Consider the following 15,300-nt stretch of genomic DNA (forward strand, 5'->3'; position numbering starts at 1 on the left):
GGCTGTTCTACCTCTTGCTGGTGCCTGGAGGACCATTCTTGGCACCCCTGGTGCTGGCTGGGCTTTACAAAACACAAGCACAGGCAGGCTCAGGCACTGGTCTCTGCTCTTGCCCAGCACGGGACTGACTTGGCTTCTGATCTGAGGCCAGCCATCGGAGGATGAATGGCCTCTGACGCCTTCCACATCAGGGGAAAGCAGGGATCACATCTTAGTTAATAATGAGTGCTGAAAAGGGCAACTGAAACCTTTAGTTTTAAAATACTTTAATTTACAGTAATTAACATGCAGATTTTGTCAGATCAGGACTAAGAAAATTGCTGCCATCTACTGCTGGAAAGAAATATGTGAATACTGAAAGCCTCTTCCAAAAACTAGCAGTAAACTGCAATTAACTTAAGGGACTTTATTTCAAGTGCAAGTCAAGCTCTGGGAAGGGAGGTCGTCACACCCAAGAAAGAGCGATGTGACCTTGCAACCTGCTGGTCAGAGTATCAGGCTGGGCAGATAAAGCTCTTCCTCCTCTGTGAGCAAACATTTCTTGTTCACAGAGGAAGAGAAACAGCAAGGCTAGGAGGCAGCTTTTACCCTCTGCACTGCGCAGAGCTGTACTTAAAATACATCCCCACGTGCCTGAACAACCAAGCTGTGACATTTACACACACTTTATCAAAGGAATAATTGCTTAAACCTTGAGAAAATCCTTTACTTTGGATTCCCCAATTCCTTAAAGTTTCTGAGGTATTTCTCCCTCTCCTAGGAGTTCGGTTTTACTCACTGCTAACTCAAAGGAGCTGGAGCAGATGAGGCAGTCTCCCCGCCATCACTGCTGTTTTGGGGCTGGTTAATCCAGTAAAGATGCTGCAATGTCACGGATTCACAGATTTGGTTTTCAGCAGAAACTCTACACTAGTAGGTATTCCTCCTGAGAAAGGAGAAAACAAATTGTACAAAGGGAAGGCACGAAAGTCTGGAATACGTCTGTATTAATTCAAACCTCTGGGGGCAGAGCAACAGCCTGCACAGTGGAATTTCCACACCCTGTTCCCAGCCCCTGCACCCATCAGGTGTCCTTGTGCTTCCCTTGGGCAGGGTGACTCCAGGACCCATACTGATGTTTCGCACCAACATCATATTCTCCCTCCAAAGCATCTGCTTTAGGGACAGAGAAATACATTTTTTACATAGTGAGATCCATGCAGCAGGTCCAGACCATTTAAATGGGCCATCATTTTCTTTGTGCTTTTCCAGGGAATCGCTCAACCAGCCGATGTATCACTTGATCAAGTTTTGCCTTGGGTGAGCTCCACTGGATTTAACATTTACCTGATTTCCTCACACTATTCTTTCTCCACGGTGAAGCAGCACAGCAGTGCTTTAACTTCCCTCTGCAGCAACTACTGCCTTCACCGAGCACCACACCTGAACGCTTGGCTCATACAAAGCATCTTTAAAAACAGTTTTCACAAAGTCTCCAAGTCTTGGTCCTATAGAAAATAAAATAAATAAATAAACCAATGTTAGACGCACTCAGACCAGCTCCACAGCAGTCTTCTCAAAGCAACCACTGCCATTTAGCTCCATCACCGGGGCAGGGATGCCACCATCCCTCTGCACGGGTGACACCACTGGTAGTTCACAAGGAGGGGACAGCCTGACAGAAAGGAATGAGACCAGGTTAGACCTGCCTGAACTACAAAAACATTTTTCATTTCCTTTTACTTGTCAGAACTCTTGGACACAAAGCAACTGGGAAGCAGCACTTAGACCTCTGCCTAGACCTCAGTGCAGCAGTAATTAGGAGGGTGAAAAGCAGTAATTTCCTTGAGTAGCTCTCTGTTTCTCCTGTACACACATCATGCACAGCACGTTGATTCATCAGCAATTAAAGCCTACTCTTTAATCTACAACCCTTTCATTATAGAGCTGATAGTCAAAAGTATCTGAAATGCCCCAAGCTGTCTCCCCCATTCCCCACCCACCCCCACTGGCAAAAAAGGTTTGAAGAAGAAGAAAAAAGAAGCCTTCTCACATACATATCCTCAAGTTTAGGCTGACAAGCTCTTCTGGGCTCCTCTCCTCCCAGCTCCCGCGAGGGGCAGTGCCTGGCACAAGGCAACAGGCCAAGCAGCAGTTCGTGCTTATAGACAGAGCCAGGTAATAATTCCCCTCCCAAAAGTACCGTGTTTACACAGAGGCACCAAGCACAAACAGCCACTGCACCACCTGCTGCTTCCTCCAGGCCCTCCTAAGCGCTGGGGCTTGGAGCTGAGCGTTGCAGCACCATCCAGCTGCAGCTGGGGACAGAAATCAGGAAGGTTTCTGATTTGGCCAGGTCTGCCTTTCTGCCTTCCCCCTCACCACAGACCCTGCAGCAGGCAAAGCTTCCCCCAGGTAACGTGCCTGGGACGATTCAACGCAAGACGAACGATGCCAGGAGAAAGCCCACCCAGCCCAGCCCCGCGAAGGGCTCCGGCAGCAACGTGCCCCCCGCAGCGAGTCCATCTGCCCCCACCTGCACACCCTGCTCCCAGCACTGCGGGCACTGCTCGGCAGTAGCTGAGCAGGGAGGGATCCGTCCCTCTAAATGCAGATTTAAGCACGTGTTTAACAGCTTTTCTGAAGCGAGATGCTCATGCATTTAAGGAGAGAAAAAGAGCATTTTTTATTTTCTATTATCCTGACAGAAGCAGGTGCCTGAATAACGCTTTCCCAGTAGGAGGAAACTGTAGAAGTTTTTTTTTTTCCATCCTAGGAAAACAGTCGACAGCCTTTCAGTAACAGAAATCAGCCCAACAGAAGTGTTTGTGTCAGGTTACCCTACAAGGAGCATTTCAGCTGTATTATCCAGAGAGGAACATCTGTACAATATCTGCCTGCCAGGAAAAAGTCCCTGCTGCATTTTCCCAAAAGGAACTTTTTTTTACAACCTTTTGCTGACAGAGTAGTAATTATCCACATAGGAGCATACCATTAGAGTTCCCTTGACAAAAATTTATTTATTTATATGTATTTGCCCTGGAAGAAAAAACATAATGAATGAAGTGCTGGTAGATCTCTTTGCTAATAGAGCTGCAAAGGTGATAAAAGAAGTCACAGTGCAAACAGAGCCCCTGAAAGGACAGCTATCACAGCAAAACAAACACAAGGGCACAAGAGGGACACTGCCAGGCACTTGGCACACCCAGCCAAGGATGTGTGTGCTGCATGAGCGCTGCACACCACAAAGGGCGACCCACTGATAGTGTGTGCCTGTGACTGCCTCACGTTTAGCAGTGCTGGGCCTCCTTTGCCAGCCAGGATCCTTGTGGGAGAGCACAAAGGCTAGAGGAAAGGAACAAGAGAGAGCCTTGCAAAGTTATCTTCCTAACCCTGCCATGGCATTCTTCCCACTAATCTCCCTTTCAAGTGATCTTAAGAAGCTGACAGAGAGAAGACACATGGTGCCAGAAACTACACAAGAAACACAGCTTAACATGCTCATTAGACTGAAAAGAGGAAGAATCACAAAGCTACCACCATGGTAAGAAGAAAAGAAATGCTGATTTTTAAAATGTTTTTTTCATTTTCTTGTCTTGAATTGTCATACAAGCCACACTATGGGAATTGAGACCTCTAGTCCCATAGCTCTTTTATAAAACAACAGCGTTAGTGTCGGAGGTTCCTGTTAAACGAGCACGACTCCTCATCTGGTCAGCAGCTTCCCCATGTGTGGCTGCTTCTCCTGTTGGATGTACTTACTGGTCAGTGACTGGTTAGGTAGGAGAGTAATTTTTACCATTATTGTGTCTTTATGGGCCTCATATGAAAGGATTAAAGCCAGCTACTGCCAAGGCCTGACACAGAGAAGCCAGCATAGGAAGTTCTCTCCATGTACAGAGGTGCCAGACATTGTCTTCCTGCCTGTGTAATGTGCTGTCTTGTCTGTGCTTTCATTCTCTGTACTCCGAGAGCTAATTCACTCACACTTCATTGGTTTAAACGAAGTGATCAATATCTCTCTGGTTCTGGTGTTGGAGAGCAAAACAGGACATCTGCAACTCCAGTGAGTGAGGACTGCTGTTATGCAGCCCTGAGCCCTGATTCGGGCACCTTTACTGAGCGCTGCCTTGCTCAGGACACCATCCCCTGATGGGAGTTTTTCCTAAATAAGGGCTGTAGAATCAGGCTCAAAATTTCCATACGAACACGATCGTAGCACTCGGCAGAATAACGTCTTATGGCTCCACTGGGTTATTTATATCTTTGATTCCTGCTAACATTCTTGTCAAATGAGTATAGATTTATTATTTTAATTATCTCAAGCTTGTAGAGATTTGAACATCTGTTATAGGTATTCAATAAGTATTAGAACAGCAATCAATTTTCCCTTAAGCAGGGGAGTGATTCATGGTGCTCTGGGAGTAGATAAACTCGCTATAGTTGATACCAGAAAGATACTTTGAAAGAAAGCAGGAGGCCCTTTTAATTAGCTTCTAATTAATTCTGTTTAGGAAGTCTAGATGAAACATAACATTTAGGAACACTAAAAGTCATTTAATTACAGGATTTGGTGCATTATCCTCAGATCTCTCATTGCCAAGGTAGCGGTGTTCTCTGTGCTGTTTCCCAGCAGGACAGTGTTTATGGATTATCTATACAGCTTTGTTCAACATCCTTTGTCCCACACGGCTTTCAGGCTTGTATAATAGATTTATCAGTTAGCAGTGATGGACCATCGGAAGAATTCAGCCCAGAGCTTTGCTTGATGCCATTTGAATCCCCCTTGGGCTCTATTTAATGCCAGTAAAAATCAAAAACGAGGAGACTTCCAGGTTTGCCTTGGCACATAGGGCACCATTAAAACAGCACACCTGGTGGAGAGCACAGACAGATCCCGGAATACCAGCCTGTGTCTCGCATCTGTCCTGAGGTGGATTACAGAACAAATGAACACCTCTAGAGTTACAGACATGCCCATGCACACCTACAGGACTCTGTGCTCTGAGTAACTTCTCTCACGCCGGGACAGGACAGCAGGGCTTCAGAGCAGCACAGCGCAGGAGGATAGCTGGGGGGCAGGTCTCTGCCCGGACCTACGTTCCCCCTTCGCTCAGCCACCAGCCCTTGGAGCTGCACAGCTCGGGGCAGCCCAGGTGCACACACCCCCACAGCATCTTGAACATCTCCCCCATTCCCAGCTATCCCCTACAGCACTATTTCCACAGACCTGTCCCAAATGCAGTGTGCAACAAACCTCTACGAAGAAACCCGCTGCGCTGCATGCTGCCAGCACAGCAAAGATATGGTTAAACAGACGGAGGCACATTATAAGATGTTCCTCTTACAATATTTTGAGCCACTGCCCTGGAAAGGAAAGAGAATAGGTCTTTGAAGGTAGCAGGGCTTCGTTTCATGCAGAACAATGAAGTGGCACAACAATAATAGATGCTTACCCATTCTCCCCCAGTATGTCCTTGAAGAATTTTAAAAGATTAAAGAAGTGGAAGTTGAGCCAGTTCAAAAAGTGAAGAATGCATTAAAGACTGAAAGGATAATAATGGTCCTTTTTACCAAGTTTTATATGAGAAAGAGTCCTGCCTCGGTATGAAATTTAAAGAAAGAGAGAGAGAGAGAAAATCCTGCAATCGTTACAATAAAACCTTGTCCTTATGGAATGGTACATGGGAAAATTAAGTTTTAAAATTGGGAAATAAAGGAATTTCTTCTAATTGCCCTAGATTTCAATTCCATCAGACCAAAGACATGAGTGACCTTACATACAGAGGAAACGAATGGTTCTTTTACACCAGCCCTTGATGTTGCCCACCTGGAGGAGGCAGCACCTCAGCACAGCAGTTTTACCTCTCCAGAGCCAAATCTGACTCCAGGCTCCAAAAAATTGAAACCCATGTTTGTATCTGCCAGCTGAGGAGCTAACAAAAAGATAGTCATTATTTCACTTACTGTGGGCAGACTCAAATGATTTTTCATGAGATTTATGCTAGGAAGGAGGAGAAACTTGCAGATAAGCATACATCCTATGGAAAAGAGGCAGCATGAAAATGAAAAACAGGGCTGTTTATAGGAGAAACGGATGAATGGAGCATTGAGGCTCATCAAGTTAATGAGACAGAGCCAGATGCTAGAAAGAGAAGGGTTTTACTAGGTTATTTGAAAGATGCAGTGAGCAAAAATAAATACCATAGATCTGATTGTTGCCCTCCAACAGAAACCAGACAGCTTTTAGCTCAAATTATGCCCAAAGGCAGCAGTAGGAATATCGTTCTCTTCTGTACAACAGATTTCATCGGTTCCTAAATCTCAAAGTCAACCCCTCGTGCACTCACCAGGCAAAGCCAATATTTCTAGGAATGAAAACACAGATGCAAAAACAAAGGGCAGCTACCCATCTTAATAAATCCCCCATCAGCTCCAAGAAATCTTTGGCTAAGTATTGAACAGATGCAAATTAAAACAGCGGATTTGTCAATTCATATAAATTTAAAACTGGATGTAAAACCCAAATCTGTTCATTGCACGGTTACTGATACAATGCAAGGCCTTTTTAAGTGCCAGATTCAAATTCCCACCAAATCAGTGACAATCCCATGGGTCTCCGAGACCTTGGATGAAACCAGCAGTACTACAGTACTCAGAGAAGGGTGAAGGAAAAGCTTGTTTCCTCCCATTCTCGAGATACAATCCATAGCTGTAGCTAGAACTCTGTGTGTTGCTCGTGTCAAATTTTCCTTAGGTTTCCCAAATAAGCAGATTGCTAGAATTTGTCCTGGAAGAAAAAGTATAGCTCTGAGGAAAAAAAATATAAAACAAAAGACACATTTTCAGTGCTGGCAGCAAGAGAGAGAACCAAAATTTCCATTTCTTGTCAATTCCACTGTTATTTTTTCTGATAATGTGTGATGGTCTGGGCACAGGAGCACAGAACCTTCATTTTTAAAAACTGCTGAGCTTGCAGGACCAGCAGTTTTAAAAAATATTACTGGACTGAACAAATGTAACAGTGCTCATTGAGAGAAAAAAAAAAAGTGGGAACAGGGGTATCATTTTTATATTGCCTTTAAAAAAAAAGATGAAAAGAAGGTGATCAGGAGGTGATCAGCATGGATTCACCAAGGGGGAATCATGCTTAACCAATCTGGTAGCCTTCTCTGATGGCATGACTGGCTGGGTAGATGAGAGGAGAGCAGTGGATGTTGCCTACCTTGGCTTCAGCAAGGCTTTGGGGGGCTGACCTGCTGAAGAGCAGCCCTATGGAGAAGGATCTGGGAGCCCTGGTGGACAAGAAGTTAACCACGAGCCAGCAACGTGCCCTTGTGGCCAAGCAGGCCAATGGGACCCTGGGCTGCATTTGGAAGAGTGCTGCCAGCAGGTCAAGGGAGAGGATTCTGCCCCTTTGCTCAGCCCTGGGGAGGCCACACCTGGAGCACTGCGTCCAGTTCTGGGACCCCAGAGGTCCCTTCCATCCTCAACCCCTCCGTGACTCTGGAACTGCACACAGTTATTTTCTTTTTGATTTTTTTTTTTTCAACCAAAACGAATTCTTCCAATTCAGGATCATAACATTTAGCGAAAAAAAGAATCCAAAATTACTAAAGGCAAAAAACAAATTTTATACTTAGCTGTCCATGTTATAGCAATTTCCATAGTAATTATGTAATGCACATCATCTAACACCTTGTCTAGAGTGAATTCTCTACTTCATTTTAGTACCACCATAGAAACATATATTTAAGAAGTTATAAGAGGAAAAGAATTGCCTTGGGGAGTCACACTTGCTACTGTGTTCTAAATTCTAAAACAATACTTCTAAGAAAACGGATTGTGTTTTTATGAGCAACATAAATTAATTGAGAACAGGAAACAAAATATGACCTTTTTTTATTAGTCTCACTTCCTAAGGAGAGGCATGCACTGCTTGTGCCCTCTGTCTGTCGGCACCTAGGAATTACTGAACTTGGTGACCAGTTTGATTTAAATTCAGCAAAAAGTGAGATGTTCAAAAGTTATTAAGTTCCTACAAGTTTGGCAAGAGTGAATGCACATAGGACATGGAGTCTTACTAAGGCAAACAAAGAAGCTAGGAAAGCACTGCAAACTTACCTTTAAAAGAGAAGATAATATATTTAGGGAAGATAAATTCCTATTCCTATCCTATGCAGATCTCTATCATCCAATGTAATTCAGATAAGACGACAGTCAACCCTACAAAAAAATTGTTTCCTAGAGTCATCTTGGCACCTGGTAAAGAATACAGAGAATGCAGGCTAACAATGGTTCATGCTCTCAAGTTTATAAGCTATGGCAATGATTTACTTCATACACTGCCATCAGCCTTTGTCTTTCCCTGTACACAGGCTAAATGTGTGTAGCTTCCACTTTGCTTTTTGGTGGTGTGTTCCTGAATTAACCATCATTGGTTAATCGTTTTTGGACAGCAGTTCTAAACAGCAATGCCCATGTGGGATGTGAGGAGGGATCCCAATGGCCTCCATAACAGCTGACTTTCCTTGGTGCCTCCCAAAGACTTTCTTACTTTCTTGCAGTGTGATGGGGCTTTCAGTGGAGAAACCTTTCCCTGTTCTGCGTAACGAATGGGGCACTGAATCAACTAAGTTGTACTGAAATGCAAGCTAATTGGTAATGAATTAACTTTGTGATTTCTGATTTTGTGTAGCAACTCTTAATTTCAATGCCTTTTCACAGTTTTGCGAACACTTTCTCCAATTCTGGGCAAAATATCCTCAAGTAAAGTAAAAAAAGTGTAGCCTTGTGAGGAAACAAAGCTACTCAAAGGGCACAAAGACCTGAAGTCCCCCTCACTACACGCTGCTGAAACAGCTATTTTATGTAATCGAGCCATACTTTGACCCATTCCATACAGAACCATGCAGCCTCCTGACATTTAAATTATTAACAGGAAGGACCTAAGGTGACATAACGCTCGGTCCTGCATTTTTAACAGACTTCCAGATCTTCCCATGATCTTACAAGGTACTGGAGCTGTGTAACGAATGCAAGATCAGGGAGCACTGGCTTAGTCTTTGGGATCTCAAATCACACTGTTCACAAGTAAATCTGAGCCTGCATGTCAGTGCCATGGGCTCAGCCTTTTGGCATGTGATAAAAGCATCCCTGGACTATTTCTGCTGATCACTTATCTGTTTTCCCAAGTCCTCTTTGCCTTCAATCTCTACTCTCTGAAAGAGAAAAGATAAACATGCCTCTAAAGACTGGTGAGAAAGAATCACAGCTGTGAATCGCAAACAAGAAACATTTCCACTACGCACACAATGCATCTATATGCAGTGGTCATTCTATGCCCTGCCTTTTACCCTAAAAACAGGAAAACGAACAGAAAACAGATTAGCAACCAAGATGTTTGTCTGAAGTGTGGACACCCAATCCAAGTCCCTCATGGCAGGGACTCAGGCCTGAACCTGCCACCTCCCAGCCACGCATCACGAGTTCACCAACAGTTCACAGATGGACGTAGCTCTCTTGCAGAATCATACAGTGGCTAGAATAATCTTCCCCATCAAGTGACCATAAAACATCTTAACACCCTTGCATATAAGCAAAGCAGGCCAACAAACCCAAAACGTGGTACCTGATGGCCTCCTGCATTCCTAAACTCCTTCCACTGGAAGCAGGGATGGGATCGATTGCTTTGTCACAACCCATTGGAATATCACAGAGTTGGACTCGTTCCCAAGCCAACATAACTCCAAACGACAAAATTGTAGTTCTTCAGCATCAGATACCACTAATAAGAAGCAAAGCCCCAGTGTGTCTGGTGCTGTTCAGATACAGGGGACAGCATCTGCTGAGGGAAGTCAAAAATCACAACAGATCAAACAGACAAGAGCCACAAGGAGAAACAACAGCGTGGGGTAAGCGACATCCTTCGAGCTGCAGCAGAGAAAGTGGCTGCAGAACCCAGGTGCCCTGGATCGCAGCCCCATGCTTACAGCACCACATCGCTATGCCAGGCACACAGATGCTGCACTTTTAAGCCTATCAGTCTTCATGTCAGGTGTTACCTCAACTAACACGAAGTAAAGCTGCTATGGTAATTTCTCCCAAATTTCTCTACGTTTCTTGGCCTTGCCAGTCTCATTAGGAAGTAACCCACGAGTGCTGGCCCAATGGGACCCTTCTGCTTGCTCCTTTTCTTAGGGTTTTTGCTTCATCTTATTTCACTGCATGTAAACAAACCTCACCAAATTACAGGTAAATACAAAAATACATGCACGTAGCACTGCCTTGGAGGGTGTTACACCTCCCAGCCTTGGCCTATCCACCAAGGATTGCGCTAGATAATTTACTTTAGTTCCAAACAGTCCTCGCAGCAAAACATGACTTTGAAAAATCAGCCAGCACACTGTTGTCAGGAAGCTTACTTTAAGTAAATTCTACTATCAGGCTGCTTCCACAAGTCTTTGACAGCCAGCTGTGCGTTAGAGGAAGGCAGCAGCTAGAGAAAATGGCTAAAATCAGAGAGGGAGGATAAGAGGAAAAACAGCAGGAAAAAAGAGATCACAGCTGAACATCCTACTTAGTTATAGGAGGTCTATAAACACTTTTAGATGCTCTCTGAAAGAACAGGTCACTGGGAGGTTAGGGAGAGGAGGGAAACCTGAGGAAAGATCAGAAGGAACATGAAGGAGGGCTGTAATTTCTCCTAGAAGAGGAGCTCCGAATTCGATGTTGTTCCCAGGGCCAACACTACCCCCAGCAGAACTTTTCTCCTTTCCTATGGAGAACAGACAGGTTTGCAAAAGCTCCACAACCTTCAAAAATCATCTCATAATAAGGCACAACGCCTGCTGCACAGCCAAGAAAGCAAGAGTTAAGGTTGCCACAGTAACCTCCTTCTGAGATGTGACAGTAGGATTTTTCACCAGAGCCTGAAAGAGAAAGGGACCCAAATAACACAGACAAAAAGCAACGGGAACCAAGTGCCTCACACCTCACAGCTTTCCTTGAGGGAGGAATCCAATTAGCCATCCAGCATGGCTCCATCAGGCCTTCACCTATGAAGACCCCCAGACAACTGTGTCTTAGCCTGAATCCTGCGTAGGGACTGTCCTGGTGTGGAGAGGAGCCCCCTGGGCTGCTGCATCTGCAGGCATTTGCCTTCTGCTCTGGACACTGCCAGCCTGGCCTGCAGCGTTGTGCTCCTCCAAACAAGGGACACAGCCGAAACTTACAGGTGGGAGCACTGCACAGGGCCAGCTCCGCAGGAAGCCTGCAGTTCTTCAGTACTTGAGGGTCTTTGGAGAAGCCACGAGTACCTTCTGAGCAGACGTAAGACACACCAAAGGCTTGGCTTCTTCCTCTCTTCATGGGCCGTGCATAGCTGACCCTTTAAACGGGATATTTATGAATGACAGCAACTCACTCCATCCCTCTCGCTCTATAAATTCACTACACAATAAAAATAAACAGAAATCCAATCTAAATAACTCCTCTTCCCACACCCCTATTGCTTCCCTCTCTTCTCTCAATCCTGTATGTTTTACGGAAGCATTTCTCATGCACAAACAGGTGTGAGGCTGGCAAAGTGTGACTGGGATAGAAACACGCTCGGTTTCACCAAGGGAGCCCCCAGCCTTCAGGAAGCCCTCAGAGACTGCACTAAGTTATTGAGGCCAACCTCTAAGCAAATTCAAAGACACATTTTCTGACAAAACACCATCACAATGCTTCACTACACAGAGACCCAACCGTGCGTCCCCCAGACCTCGCCATGCACAAGAGGGCTGGCAACACATGAGAGCTTACGCTGAGGTCCTGCACATCCACAGAGGCACCAGCACTTGAAGAAGCATTTCTGTTTTGGTATTCTAACAAATGTTCTTCCCCTAAAGTGCAGGAAAGACACATGGTGAGGAACTGGTGTAGAGCATATGGTGCTGAAATAGCAAGCTGATAAGCCTTTAACAGCTTTTGACAGTGGTAAAAGATCAATTATTGCACCATAAATATTAAAAAGTTCTTCCAGCCTTTTGTTGGAATGAAATGTATATATAAACATCAGTGGTTCCCCTTAATAGCAGCAAATTTGCCTCAGAATCTGAAAGTCATACAGCCCCTCAAAGTTAAATTAAACGCTCAATTGCTGTGTGTTTACATCTCCAGCTGCTAAAGAACAGGCCTGGCACTTGCAGCACAAATTCCTGAGGCCGCTGAGACTGCAGGCAATCTAAAACCGGCCCTTGACCCTTTGCTAAAACTAAAAGGGAAAATGGAACTGTCATTTTCTTTCCCTGCAGTTACAAAGGTTTACAGCAAAAATAACCAAAGATGACTCTGGAGAGGATCAGGCAAGAGTGGCTGATCTCCCAGAATGACCACTGTGCCAGCTGAGATGTATAACCACGATGGGTTTTATCCTCTCACTTTCTTCATCCACGAGGTTTCTGCATTGGGGGGTAGCAGGCACGTACAGCCACACACAAACCCTCTTACTGGCCTTGATTTTAATCATAGAGCAAATTGGCAGCTCCCAACAGTTCTCTGTAGAAAGTCACTGAGGTTAAACAATTATAATAGATGATTGCTACTAAGTTTAATACTATACACGATATTTTTATGACAATTTAATGACAGAACCACAAATAATGACCCTAGGGTCCAGTTCAAAGAAGCACTAAATGAAAATTGACAATGAGCTGTAGATCTTGGATATTCCAAAGCTAAAATGTTCTGCAATTGTTCATTTAGATCCTCTGTTGTTACTTATGGGTAACATACTCCAGTAGCACCTCAACTTCTTGCTTTGGAAAGATTCCCACCTAGGGAAGGCATCTGGGCATGCTCCTAGCTTTAAACGAGTGCCTGTCTCTGCTGGCTGCTGTAAGTAGGCTGTTAAAAACATTGGGCATTATTTGTATCAGTGGGATTATATGGTGATGGAGTGGTGGTCAGGGCTCATTTGTGCTCCAATGGACAGATGCTCGCTTGCAGTGTGAACAGACTCTCAAAACCAATGGAAAGAGGGTAAAAGGCTGCAAAAGGTAATGAACTCATGACTCCCACTGCACTGCTGAAAAGCAGAGAGTAGTGTCCTTGCTCCCAGGCCAGTGTATCATCTGCCAAGCCAAATTACCACTTTACTTCTTACACATTCCAAAGCCAGCCCGTATTTGATTCCACATGATCCAGATTCCCAACATTTCCTGGGGAAATTCCCATTCCCACCATACACACAGCAAGACCACCTCGTGCACAGGTATTGTTTGGGTGGGACATTTCCATCCACATTAGTGCTCTGTATATAGCCATGAAAATGCTGTAAAGACAAGTAGGCCAATTAAAAATACTGTATTAATAAAGAAAAAAGCGTAGGTCAAACCCAGCTTGGCACGGTGCATAATTTCACATCAATATATACGATGTCACCTGTGTTACTGACCCGTGGCCATTCCCAATCACCCTGATTGTCTTATCCCCTGCTTCAAACAAATAAGTTCACTTTCTCCTTTTCCACATCCCATTTTGAGTACAAATCATTGGATAGCACAAGCACAGTAATTGTTATGGACTTTTGCATCTTACCACTTAATGGGAGCTTTGTCCATCAGTACTGAGTATCCTCCCTTTCTGTCTTAGCAATCCTACTTCTCTTAGCTAGAAATGCCACCCTGAAGTTGGATCCATCTGCTGCTCCTAAGCATCCTCATCTCTGCAGCCTTCTGTTCGTACCCTCATGTCAGATCTGAGCCAAGGTTCAGATCTGTCCTAGCACTCTGCAATGACAGCAATATGTAGTATTTCTGAATATCTTCAGCTAAACCTGCTAAGAAAATTAGTCTGCATGGAAAAGTCAGAGCACAAACGGTTAAAGACAAGACCACAGCAATTGGTAGCAGGTGAGGTAAGTTAAACAAAAAAGGAATTTTTAAAGCAAAGTTAAAGATCATAGCAATGCCCTTGGGAAGACAATGGCATGAAAAAGCAGAACATACATCTTCCTTCCACATCCAAGACATGTAAGCTACACTATGTGCATTAAATGACCCTTCCATTGCACAGGACACAGCAGGCACACCACAGGGAACCCCAGCAGACTGACAGGGAGGTCATCAGAAGATAATAAGATCAACATGCTCCAACCTTCCCCATGAAGGAACTACTCACAGCTGGTTAGGTTCAGACAGCCCAAAGGTGGGAAGCATGGTTCTAGCTAGCTGTCAGAAAACCTGTCAGCAGCAACTGTGGTGTGTTGTAAACGAAGCTTTCCACTTAGTTATCAAAGCAAGACATTGAATGTCACACCGGAGGAAGAAGAGAGGAGAAATCCCCTAATGCATCCAGAACAAAGAGAGAAGCAGCAGCAGCAAACATGGCTCTTGGTATCTGTGAGGCTGCTAGGAGACAGACCTGGCTGGCCTGAAGTCTATTAGAGACTCTTAAGATGAATTCTCATTTCTTCAAAACCAGGCATTTTTTCAGCCCTCTCTAACATTTACATAATTTAACAAAAAAGTTCATGCTTGCTTAACTCCGGATAATTTATTTCAACAGTTTGGCTCTGCCTCAATCCTAGGGATATTCTTTTGTTTGTGTGGGACTTTTAAAGAGGATTTTATGCTCACAGAATATCCCAGATTGACAGCTCCAATAAATGAAGGCCCCAGTTGAGCAGGGTGCTGTGTCAGCTCTGACAATGTGAGTGCCCTGCACCACCTCCCCTCTGCATCCCAAGGTGAGCCACAACATCCAGCAGAGCAGCAGAGCACTGCTTTGCTCCTAGGAGCCAGGTCTCCAAAGCACATGGCAGTCCCAAAGAAATCACATGAAGACCAGTCACTGTGAGTCCGCATCTCAACCAGCAGACTTGTAAAACAGCAACTTTTATCCCCAAATCATCTCACAAGTTTTGATGCAAATCAGACAGATCCTGTGTTGATTAATCACTTGGTATTAGCAACAATTAAGCCTTGACATAATTCAACTTCTTCCTTCACAGTTTAGCCAGTGTGGTGGGAAGGGAATACAACAGCTCACAGAGTGGGACAGAGTCAGGACTCAGAGATTACGAAACACCGAAGTCCCAGCTCTAATGGAATACAGGAATTTACCAAACATCAAACTGAAAAGATGAAGCAGACCATTACATATTAGTCATGAATACATTTCAGTCTGCAATCCAACAGGTTTGGCCTGATGGGCCAAGGAGACAGATACATTTCAGTTCAGGAACATTATTTTATCTTTTCCCAACTTCATTGAGTTTTATACCCTAAAACCATCACTCTTATTTCATATCACTTCACACTGTTATAATTTTCT

General features: G+C 44.5%; 1 protein-coding gene across 1 annotated transcript in view; it reads right to left on the minus strand.

The window, feature by feature from the left end:
- The window catches only part of IL1RAPL2 (interleukin 1 receptor accessory protein like 2), a 391,415-nt gene that overhangs the window by 347,803 nt on the left and 28,312 nt on the right, over window positions 1-15,300 (minus strand). The window contains exons 6-8 of the mRNA XM_084534710.1: window positions 13,564-13,754; window positions 1,327-1,487; window positions 779-925 (exon numbers count right to left, since the gene is read on the minus strand). The gene's annotated coding sequence lies outside the window, so the exon portion shown is untranslated. The remainder of the gene's footprint in view (window positions 1-778; window positions 926-1,326; window positions 1,488-13,563; window positions 13,755-15,300) is intronic.

Source organism: Aythya ferina (genome assembly GCF_964211825.1).
Source record: "Aythya ferina genome assembly, chromosome: 13".
In the NCBI taxonomy this organism is placed as follows: domain Eukaryota; kingdom Metazoa; phylum Chordata; class Aves; order Anseriformes; family Anatidae; genus Aythya; species Aythya ferina.